Below are 12,258 nucleotides of genomic sequence, written 5' to 3' on the forward strand. Positions count from 1 at the left end.
GCCAATTCACCTGCTCTGCACATTGTTGAACTGTGGGAGGAAACCCACGCAGACACGGGGAGAATGTGCAAACTCCACACAGTCAGTCGCCTGAGGTGGGAATTGAACCCAGGTCTCTGGCGCTGTGAGGCAGCAGTGCTAACCACCGTGTCACCCCCTGAAGGGCTTTTGCCCGAAACATTGATTTTTTTTTACCTGCTCTTTGGACGCTGCCTGACCTGCTGTGCTTTTCCAGCACCACCCTAATCTCAACTCAAATCTCCAGCATCTGCAGTACCCACTTCTGGCTAGGCCAGGTGAATTGGCCATGTAAAATTGCCCATAATGTTCAGGTGTGTATAGGTTAGGTGCATTAGTTAAGGGTAGATGGGTAGGGGAATGGGTCTGGGTGGGTTGAAGGGCTTGTTCCCACAATGTAGGGACTCTATGAAACACTGTGCAGTTTAATCCAGCCGGAGTTTCATGTAAGAGCCATTCCACACCCCCCCCCCCCCCCACCCCACCCCATGTTTCCTGTTTGAAATGTGCTGCTGGATTTTCCTTGTGATTCCAGTAGGATGAATGTTTTAGGTGGCAGAGGGGAGATTTTACAAACCTTTGGAGACATTGTGGTGTTGCTCATTATCATTGACTCACTCTGATGCTCAGTTTCCCTGCTCCTGTGTGGAATAGTACAAAGACAAGCTCTGCCTGGACTAGCCCATTCTCCTTCCCTTCCACCCTAATGGTTTCTCATCCGTGTAGATCCTCTTCCAGTGGACTTTGTCAGGTCTTCTTTAACCAGCCAGCCTTCATTACCCAGCTGGCATTGCCTTTCACGGTGGGGTCTATAACTGGGTGGGTCTGTGCTGCCAGCCTCTCTGTCGCAATGCTCCAACCAATCTCAGATAGCCCTGCTTCTTTGGGAATGCCAATGCCCCAGGATTGTCAATGCAATGCTGATACAGACATCCAACTGTGTGATACCTTTCCAGTTGTCTTCTATGTCTTCACAGAATTGCTCTGGCACAGAAGGATGCCATTTCTCCTCACCCACCTGCCCCAGTTTTATTACCCAGTGCCAATCTCCTGCCTTTTGTGCAGATCCAATCAATTATCCAATGTTCCTCTTCAATGTTGCACTGAACCTGTCTCCACCATATTTCCAGGCGCTAACTACTCCCTGTGTGAAGATGTCTTTTTTCCCCTCACATTACCCTTGCTTCTTTCACACATCATTTTGGATCTATGCCCTCTTTATCTTTTTAGATTTTTTTAGAAAGAACAGCTTGTCCCTAACTATCTAGCCCACCCATGATATCACAAACCTCCTTCAGATCTCCTCCCAGCCTTCCCTCCCAGGCAAATAGTCCCAATGTAAAATGATCATTAAATCTCTACAGTGCAGAAAGAAGCCATTTGGCCCATTGAGTCCACACCGACTCTCCAAAGGGCATCCTATCCTATCCCCATAACCCCACATTCAGCATGGCCAACCCACCTAGACTGCACATCTTTGGACCATGAGAGGAAACTAAAACTGTACAAAACTCTGATGCAGCCACTCTTGGAGTATTATGTACAGTTCTGGTCACCACATTATAGGAAGGATGTGAAAGCTTTGGAAAGGGTTCAGAGGAGATTTACTGGGATGTTGCCTGCTATGGAGGGAAGGTCTTATGAGGAAATGCTGAGGGTCTTGAGGCTATTTTGGTTAGAAAGAAGAAGGTTGACAGATGACTTAAATGAGACACGCAAGATAATCAGAGGGTTAGATAGTGTGGACAGTGAGAGCCTTTTTCCTCAGATAGTGATGGCTAACACCAGGGGACAGGGCTTTAAATTGAGGGGTGATAGATATAGGACAGAGGTAGTTTCTTTACTCAGAGAGGAGTAGGGGCTTGGAACGCATCGCCTGCAACAGTAGTAGACTCGAGGAGAAAGTGAGGTCTGCAGATGCTGGAGATCAAAGTTGAAACTTTATTGCTGGAACAGCACAGCAGGTCAGGCAGCATCTAGGGAACAGAAGATTCGACGTTTCGGGCACAGGCCCTTCTTCAGGAATGATTCCTGAAGAAGGGCCTGTGCCCGAAACGTTGAATCTCCTGTTCCCTGGATGCTGCCTGACCTGCTGTGCTGTTCCAGCAATAAAGCTTCAACAGTAGTAGACTCGCCAACTTTAAGGGCATTTAAATGGTTATTGGATAGACATACGGATGAAAATGGAATGGTGTAGGTTAGATGGGCTTCAGATTGGTTCCACAGGTCAGCGCAACATCAAGGGCTGAAGCACCCAGAGGAAACCCGCACACATGGAGAATATGCAAACTTCACAGACAGTCACCCAAGGGTGGAATCGAACCCACGTCCCCAGAACTACAAAGGTAACAGCGCTAACCACTGAGCCACCATGCTGTCCAACTCCTTCAATCTATCCTCATTACTGGTTTCTGACCCTTGTAAACCTCTGCTGCTCTCTCTCCAATCCATTCACACCCTTCCTATAATGTGGAGCTCACAACGAAACACAATATTCCAGGCAATATGGAACAAGATGCCTCCACAAGCTCATCATCTCTCCCCTGTTCGTGTACTTTAAGTCTTGCTTGTATAGTTTGTGGTTGGTACGACAATCGAGTCACAGCCTCATGGTTGTGGTGATAGTGGTCACGGCTCCCACACTGTGTGAAGCTGCTGGAAGTGATCTTGCTTTGTTGCTGAGCCAGTAACCTTTAGTCTGTGCTGAAATATCTCTCCTTACCTCTAAAGGACACACACTCGATATGAAAGGCTTCAAAGTTTATATTGAGGTATGAAGATTTAAGCTTTGAACGTCTGTGGAAAAATAGATTTGTTTTAAATCCTATAGAAATATCTGGAGAGCTTTTTATTTTGTTATTTAAAGGATGAATCAAACCAAAACTTTGGGGAAAAAAAGACAGTTCTGTGAAATCCCTTGTTGTCCGCTAATGGCCTGCATTGACTTTTCAGAAATTGCTTGCCTGTTTGAACAGTCAACTGGAAGCTGCGGAGATGTGAGTTTTTTTTGGTTGTGATAGTGAGGTGCAGCTTGATGAAAGAAAGAAGCTTCCCAGCTCAGCTCTCCTTTTCTGTAAAAATACGTTGATGTCTGTCCAGGGTGGAAGCTGGTAAACCCATTCAGTGGTTATTGTGAAAGACCCATTGAGGAGGTTCTCAGTATTGCTGGTGTTTTATAGTAAAAGGTAGGTAAATGTCCAGATCATGACCAGTTTGCAGAAACCCTTTTACCTCAGGGACCTTACATGGTCTGGTCGACAACAGGAATAAGAGGCAGGGAAAGGTCCAAACCAACTTTATTAGCACTTTTATCAAGGAAAAGCAATATTTATTACTCTGTGATTGTACCTGATTAAACTTTATCAAACTCTGTCTTTACAGGACTCTTCAGAAAACCATCTTAAATCTCTAAATAAACTGTTTCACCTACACTAGCTATTTACTTCTGACGTGGAAAGAAGTCTGAAGATTCACTACCCCTCATGCAATAGACCCAGCTGCTGTATTTGAACTGTTTGTTTGAAAGGACTGGTAATGCCCAGTAAGGCTGGCACAGGCTGTGGCTGCGGTCTTTGAGGATTGGTTGAAATTTCAGGATCTATAGTCATCAATTTGGGTTTCCCCTGTTGTCTAAGACTGTTGTCTCACCAAGGTGGTCAGCTTGGAGATGCTGTTGAAGAAGGTGCAAAGAGTAGAGGGAGGCAGGGCTCCATGTTACCCTTTTAATCTCCCCCTTCATACCCTTCTCAAAGATCCTGTGGCCTGTGTCTGGGGCACTGATATTATTATTAAAATCCCTACAGTGTGGAAACAGGCACTTCGGCCCAACAAGACCATACCAACCCTCAGAAAAGTAACACATCCAGACCCATTTCCCCTCCCTAAATTTGTCCCTGACTAATGCACTTAACCTACACATCCCTGTACACTATGGGCAATTTAGCATGGCCAATTCACCTAACCTGCACATCTTTGGATTGTGGGAGGAAATTTGAGCACCCAGAGGTCCAGACACAGGAAGAATGTGCAAACTCTACACAGTTGCCAAAGGGTGGAATCAAACCCAGGTCCCTGACACTGTGAGGCAGCAGTGCTAACCACTGAGCCACCCTAGCCAATGTGATGACTACTTTCTGTAGAAGGGGAGGAGTTGCATTGCTGGTCAGGGATGATATCACGGCTGTGCTAGAGGAGGACACTATGGAGGGCTTGAGCAGTGAGGCATTATGGGTGGAGCTGAGAAATAAGAAAGGTGCAGTTACATTGTTGGGGCTGTATTACAGGCCTCCCAACTGTGAGCATGAGGTAGAAGAACAAATAGGTAAACAGATTATGGAAAGATGTAGAGGCAACAGGGTGGTGGTGATGGGAGGTTTTAATTTTCCCAACATGGACTGGGGTACACTTAATGTCAGAGGTCTGGATGGGGCAGAATTTGTAAGGAGCATCCAGGAAAGTTTCCTAGAGTAGTATGTCAATAGTCCGATGAGTGAAGGGGCCATATTGGACCTGGTGTTGGGGAATGAGCCTGGCCAGGTGGGAGAAGTTGCGATGGGGGATTTCTTTGAGAACAGTGACCACAATTCTGTAAGTTTTAGAATACTCGTAGATAAAGATGAGAGTGGTCCTAAGGGAAGAGTACTAAACTGGGCCATGGCCAATTATTCAGCTGGACCTGGGAAATGTGGATTGGATACAGCTATTTGAAGGATGTCCACATTTGATATGTGGGAGGCTTTCAAAGATAGGTTAAAGACAGTGCAGGACAGGCATGTCCCTTTAAAACCAAGGGAGAGGCAAGGCAAGATCTGTGGATGACAGGAGCAATTGTGACTAGCCAAGAGGAAAAGGGAAGTGTACATAAGGTTCAGGCAGGAAAGAATAGAACAGGCCCTGGAGGAATATCGGGAGAGTAGGAACAATCTTAAAGGAGGAATCAAGTGGGCCAAAGGGGTCATGAAATAACTTTAGTGAGCAGAATTAAGGAGAATCCCAAGGCCTTTTATTCTTATATAAGAAGCAAATGGGTAACTAGAGAAAGGATTGGTCCACTAAAGAATAATGAAGGAATTATAAAGGTTGGAAAAGGTTATGAGAGCTAGGATTTATAACCATCTAGAAAAGAATAATCTGATCAGGGACAGTCAGCACGGTTTTGTGAAGGGTAGGTCGTGCCTAACGAATCTTATTGAGTTTTTTGACAAAGTGACCAAACAGGTAGATAAGAGTAAACCGGTTGATGTGGTGTATATGGATTTCAGCAAGGCGTTCGATAAGGTTCCCCACAGTAGGCTGTTGTACAAAATGCGAAGGGATGGGATTGTGGGAGACATAGTAGTTTGGATCAGTAATTGGCTTGCTGAAAGAAAACAGAGGGTTGTAGTTGATGGAACGTGTTCATCTTGGTGTCCAGTTACTAGCAGCGTACCGCAAGGGTCAGTGTTGGGCCCACTGCTGTTCGTCATTTTTATAAATGACCTGGATGAGGGCTTAGAAGGGTGGGTTAGTAAATTTGCAGACGACACTAAAGTCGGTGGAGTTGTGGATAGTGACGAAGGATGTAGTAGGTTGCAGAGAGACATAGATAGAATGCAGAGCTGGGCTGAGAGGTGGCAAATGGAGTTTAATTTGGACAAGTGTGAGGTGATACACTTTGGTCGGAGTAATCGGAATGCAAAGTACTGGGCTAATAGTAAGATTCTTGGGAACGCAGCTGAGCAGAGAGATCTCGGTGTCCATGTACACAGATCCCTGAAAGTTGCTACCCAGATTGACAGGGTTGTTAAGAAGGCATACAGTGTTTTGGCCTTTATTAATAGAGGGATTGAGTTCTGGAACCAGGAGGTTATTCTGCAGCTGTACAAAACTCTGGTATGGCCACACTTGGAGTATTGTGTACAGTTCTGGTCACCGCATTATAAGAAGGATGTGGAAGCTTTGGAAAGGGTGCAGAGGATATTTACTAGGATGTTGCCTGGTATGGAGGGAATGTCTTACGAGGAAAGGCTGAGGGCCTTGAGGCTGTTCTCGTTAGAGAAAAGGTTGAGAGGTGACTTAATAAAGACATACAAGATAATCAGAGGGTTAGATAGGGTGGACAGGGAGAGCCTTTTTCCAAGTATGGGAACAGCAAACACGAGGGGACACAACTTTAAAGTGAGGGGAGATAGGTATAAGACAGATGTCAGAGGTAGTTTCTTTACTCAGAGAGTAGTAAGGGTATGGAATGCTTTGCCTGCAACGGTAGTAGATTTGCCAAGTTTAAGTGCATTTAAGTCGTCATTGGACAGGCATATGGACGTACATGGAATAGTGTAGGTGGGATGGGCTACACATCAGATTAGTATGACAGGGCGACACAACATTGAGGGCCGAAGGGACTGTACTGCGCTGTAATGTTCTATGTTCTATGTTCTAAGAAGGAAGGCTGTGTGTCGAACCTGAGAAAATGGGTGAGATTCTCGATGATTACTTTGCATTAGTGTTCACTGAGGAGAGGAACATGATGAATGTTGAGATGAGAGATAAAAATTTGTTTACTCTGAATCACATTGACTTAAGAAGGGAGGATGTGTTGGGTAGGCTAGAGGTTATTAAGGTGGACAAATCCCCAGGACCGGATGGAATCTATCCCAGGTTGCTGAGGGAGGCGAGAGAGGAAATAGGTGGGGCCCTGACAGATATCTTTGTAGCATCTTTAAACACAGGTGAAGTGCTGGAGGACTGGAGACTTGCTAAGAAGGGCAGTTGGGATATTCCGGGTAACTACAGACCAGTGAGCCTGACGTCGGAGGTGGGAAAGTTGCTGGAGAAGGTACTGAGGGATAAAATCTATTTATATTTGGAAAAGAATGGGCTTGTCAGTGATAGACAACATGGTTTTGTGCAGAGGAGATCGTGCCTTACCAACTTAATAGAGTTCTTTGAGGAAGTGACCAAGTTGATAGATGAAGGAAGGGCTGTTGATGTCATATACATAGACTTTAGTAAGGAGTTTGATAAGGTTCCCCATGGTAAACTAATGGCAAAAGTGAAGTCACATAGTGTGCAGGGTGTTCTAGCGAGGTGGATAAAGAACTGCTTGAGCAACAGGAGACAGAGAGTAGTAGTTGAAGGGAGTTTCTTAAAATGTTGTTTGTGAAATACATAAATGATCTGGAAGAGGGTACTGTTGGTATGATCAGCAAGTTTGCAGATGACATGAAGATTGGTGGAGTAGAAGAAAGCATAGGGGACTGTCAAAGAATGCAGGAGAATATAAATAGACTGGAGAGTTGGCTGGAGAAGTGGCAGATGGAGTTTCAATCCAGGCAAATGTGAGGTGATGCATTTTGTGAAGTCTAATTCTCGAGTGAACTATACTGTAAAGCCTTAAGAGCCTTGGGAAAAGTTGATGAGCAGAGAGATCTGGGGGTGCAGGTCCATTGTACCCTGAAGGTTGCTGCACAGGTGGATAGAGTGGTCAAGAAGGCATATAGTATGCTTGCCTTCATCGGACGGGGTATTGAGTATAAGAGCTGGCAGGTCATGTTAAGATTGTATTTTGGTTTGGCCACATTTAGAATACTGTGTACAGTTCTGGTCGGCACATTACCAAAAGGATGTGGGCGCTTTGGAGAGGGTGCAGAGAAGGTTTACGAGGATGTTGCCTGGTATGGAAGGTGCTAGCTATTAAGGGAGGTTGAGAAGGTTAGGATTGTTTCCATTAGTAAAAAGGCGATTGAGGCAGGAGCTGACTGAGATCTACAAAATCATGAAGGGTGTAGACAGGATGGATAGAGACAAGCTTTTTCCCAGGGTGAAGGATTCAATAATGAGAGGTCACGCTTTCAAGGCGAGGGGTAGAAAGTTTAAGGGGGATACAAGCGGTTAGTACTTCACACAGAGGGTGGTGGGTGCCTGGAACACATTGCCAGCAGAGGTGGTAGAGGCAGGCACGGTAGATTTATAGAGGATGTGTCTGGACAGATGCATGAGTAGGTGGGGAGCAGAGGGATACAGATCCTTACAAACTCGACAAGAGGTTTAGACAGTAGATTTCAATCGGCTCAGGCTTGGAGGGCCGAAGGGCCAGTTCCTGGGCTGTAAATATTTTTTGTTCTTTTTCTGTTCTTTATTTGGAGGTTGCAGGAAATGGTTTTGACTCTTCAATTGTCGAGTTCTGTTGTAGTCATGCTATGCCCCTGGCCTCCTACTGAGCCCTGTGTTACGAAGACTGTGGAACATTCTCCTAACAGAACAGCTTCACTGGAGTTGGAAAATTTGGTTCCTTCTGAAACACCGTGACTGTTAACACCTGGCCCATTAACACCCGGCCCATTAACACCCACCCCATTAACACCCGGTCCATTAACACCCGGCCCATTAACACCCACCCCATTAACACCCGGTCCATTAACACCCGGCCCATTAACACCCGACCCATTAACACCCGGCCCATTAACACCCACCCCATTAACACCCACCCCATTAACACTCGGCCCATTAACACCCGACCCATTAACACCCGGCCCATTAACACCCACCCCATTAACACCCACCCCATTAACACTCGGCCCATTAACACCCGACCCATTAACACCCGACCCATTAACACCCGGCCCATTAACACTCGGCCCATTAACACCCACCCCATTAACACCCGACCCATTAACACCCGGCCCATTAACACTCGGCCCATTAACACCCATCCCATTAACACCCGACCCGTTAACACCCACCCCATTAACACCCGGCCCATTAACACCCGACCCATTAACACCCGGCCCATTAACACCCACCCCATTAACACCCACCCCATTAACACCCGACCCATTAACACCCGACCCATTAACACCCGGCCCATTAACACTCGGCCCATTAACACCCACCCCATTAACACCCGACCCATTAACACCCGGCCCATTAACACTCGGCCCATTAACACCCATCCCATTAACACCCGACCCGTTAACACCCACCCCATTAACACCCGGCCCATTAACACCCGACCCATTAACACCCGGCCCATTAACACCCACCCCATTAACACCCACCCCATTAACACCCGACCCATTAACACCCGACCCATTAACACCCGGCCCATTAACACCCGACCCATTAACACCCACCCCATTAACACCCACCCCGTTAACACCCGACCCGTTAACACCCGACCCATGAACACCCGTCACATTAACACCCGGCCCATTAACACCCGGCCCATTAACACCCACCCCATTAACACCCGGCCCATTAACAACCACCCCATTAACACCCACACCATTAATACCCGACCCGTTAACACCCACCCCATTAACACCCGGCCCATTAACACTCAGCCCATTAACACTCGGCTCATTAACACCTACCTCATTAACACCCGACCCGTTAACACCCACCCCATTAACACCCGAACCATTAACACCCGACCCATTAACACCCGACACATTAACACCCGGCCCATTAACACCCACCCCATTAACACCCGGCCCATTAACACCCGGCCCATTAACACCCACCCCATTAACACCCGGCCCATTAACACCCGGCCCATTAACACCCACCCCATTAACACCCGGCCCATTAACACTTGGCCCATTATCACCCACCCCATTAACACCCGACCCGTTAACACCTGACGCATTAACACCCAGCCCATTAACACCAACCCCATTAACACCCGACCCATGAACACCCGGCCCATTAACACCCACCCCATTAACACCCGACCCATTAACACCTGGCCCATTAACACCCACCCCATTAACACCCACCCCATTAACACTCGGCCCATTACCACCCGACCCATTAACACCCGGCCCGTTAACACCCGACCCGTTAACACTCGGCCCATTAACACTCGGCCCATTACCACCCGACCCGTTAACACCCGACCCGTTAACACCCGACCCGTTAACACACGACCCGTTAACACTCGGCCCATTAACACTCGGCCCATTAACACCCGACCCGTTAACACCCGACCTGTTAAAACCCGACCCGTTAACACTCGGTCCGTTAACACTCGGCCCATTAACACCGGACCCGTTAACACCCGACCCATTAACATCCGACCCGTTAACACCCGACCCGTTAACACCCGGCCCATTAACACTCGGCCCATTACCACCCGACCCGTTAACACCCACCCCGTTAACACCCGACCCGTTAACACCCGGCCCATTAACACTCGGCCCATTACCACCCGACCCGTTAACACCCACCCCGTTAACACCCGACCCATTAACATCCGACCCATTAACACCCGACCCGTTAACACCCGACCCATTAACATCCGACCCGTTAATACCCGACTCGTTAACACTCGGCCCATTAACACTCGGCCCATTAACACCCGACCCGTTAACACCCGACCAATTAACACCCGGCCCGTTAACACCCGACCCGTTAACACCCGACCCGTTAACACCCGACCCATTAACACTCGGCCCATTAACACCCGACCCGTTAACACTCGGCCCATTAACACCCGGCCCATTAACACCCAACCCGTGAACATTCGGCCCATTAACACCGGACACGTTAACACCCACCCCATTAACACCCGACCCATTAACAGCTGATCCGTTAACACCCACCCCATTAACACCCGACCCGTTAACACCCACCCCATTAACACCCGACCCATTAACACCCGACCCGTTAACACCCACTCCATTAACACTCGGCCCATTAACACCCGACCCATTAACACCCGACCCGTTAACACCCGACCCGTTAACACCCGACCCGTTAACACCAGACCCGTTAACACCCGACCCGTTAACACCCGACCCGTTAACACCCGACCCATTAAAACTCGGCCCATTAACACCCGACCCGTTAACACCAGACCCGTTAACACCCGACCCGTTAACACCCGACCCATTAAAACTCGGCCCATTAACACCCGACCCGTTAACACCCGGCCCATTAACACCCGACCCATTAACACCCGACCCGTTAACACTCGGCCCGTTAACACTCGGCCCATTAACACCCGGCCCATTAACACCCAACCCGTTAACACCCAACCCGTTAACACTCGGCCCGTTAACACCCGACCCATTAAAACTCGGCCCATTAACACCCGACCCATTAACACCCGACCCATTAACAGCCGACCCGTTAACACCCACCCCATTAACACCCGACCCGTTAACACCCACCCCATTAACACCCGACCCATTAACACCCGACCCGTTAACACCCACCCCGTTAACACCCACCCCATTAACACCCGACCAGTTTACACCCACCCCATTAACACTCGGCCCATTAACACCCGACCCATTAACACCCGACCCGTTAACACCCGGCCCATTAACACCCGGCCCATTAACACCTGACCCGTTAACACCCGGCCCATTAACACCCGGCCCGCTAACACCTGACCCGCTAACACCCGACCCGTTAACACCCGGCCCGTTAACACTCGGCCCATTAACACCTGACCCGTTAACACCCGGCCCATTAACACCCGACCCGTTAACACCCGGCCCATTAACACTCGGCCCATTAACACCTGACCCGTTAACACCCGGCCCATTAACACCCGGCCCATTAACACCTGACCCGTTAACACCCGACCCGTTAACACTCGGCCCATTAACACTCAGCCCATTAACACCCGACCCATTAACACCCAACCCGTTAACACCCACCCCATTAACACTCGGCCCATTAACACCCGACCCATTAACAACCGACCCGTTAACACCCGGCCCATTAACACTCGACCCATTAACATCCGACCCGTTAACACCCGGCCCATTAACACTCGGCCCATTAACACCCGACCCATTAACACCCGACCCGTTAACACTCGGCCCGTTAACACTCGGCCCATTAACACCCGGCCCATTAACACCCAACCCGTTAACATTCGGCCCATTAACACCGGACACGTTAATACCCACCCCATTAACACCCGACCCATTAACAGCCGACCCGTTAACACCCACCCCATTAACACCCGACCCGTTAACACCCACCCCATTAACACCCGACCCATTAACACCCGACCCGTTAACACCCACCCCGTTAACACCCACCCCATTAACACCCGACCAGTTAACACCCACCCCATTAACACTCGGCCCATTAACACCCGACCCATTAACACCCGACCCGTTAACACCCGGCCCATTAACACCCGGCCCATTAACACCTGACCCGTTAACACCCGGCCCATTAACACCCGGCCCATGAACAGCCGACCCGTTAACACCCGACCCATTAACACCCGAACCGTTAACA

This window comes from Chiloscyllium plagiosum, unplaced genomic scaffold, assembly GCF_037043375.1.
Source record: "Chiloscyllium plagiosum isolate Xiang-an unplaced genomic scaffold, Cpla_swu_hap1 HiC_scaffold_11, whole genome shotgun sequence".
Lineage (NCBI taxonomy): Eukaryota > Metazoa > Chordata > Chondrichthyes > Orectolobiformes > Hemiscylliidae > Chiloscyllium > Chiloscyllium plagiosum.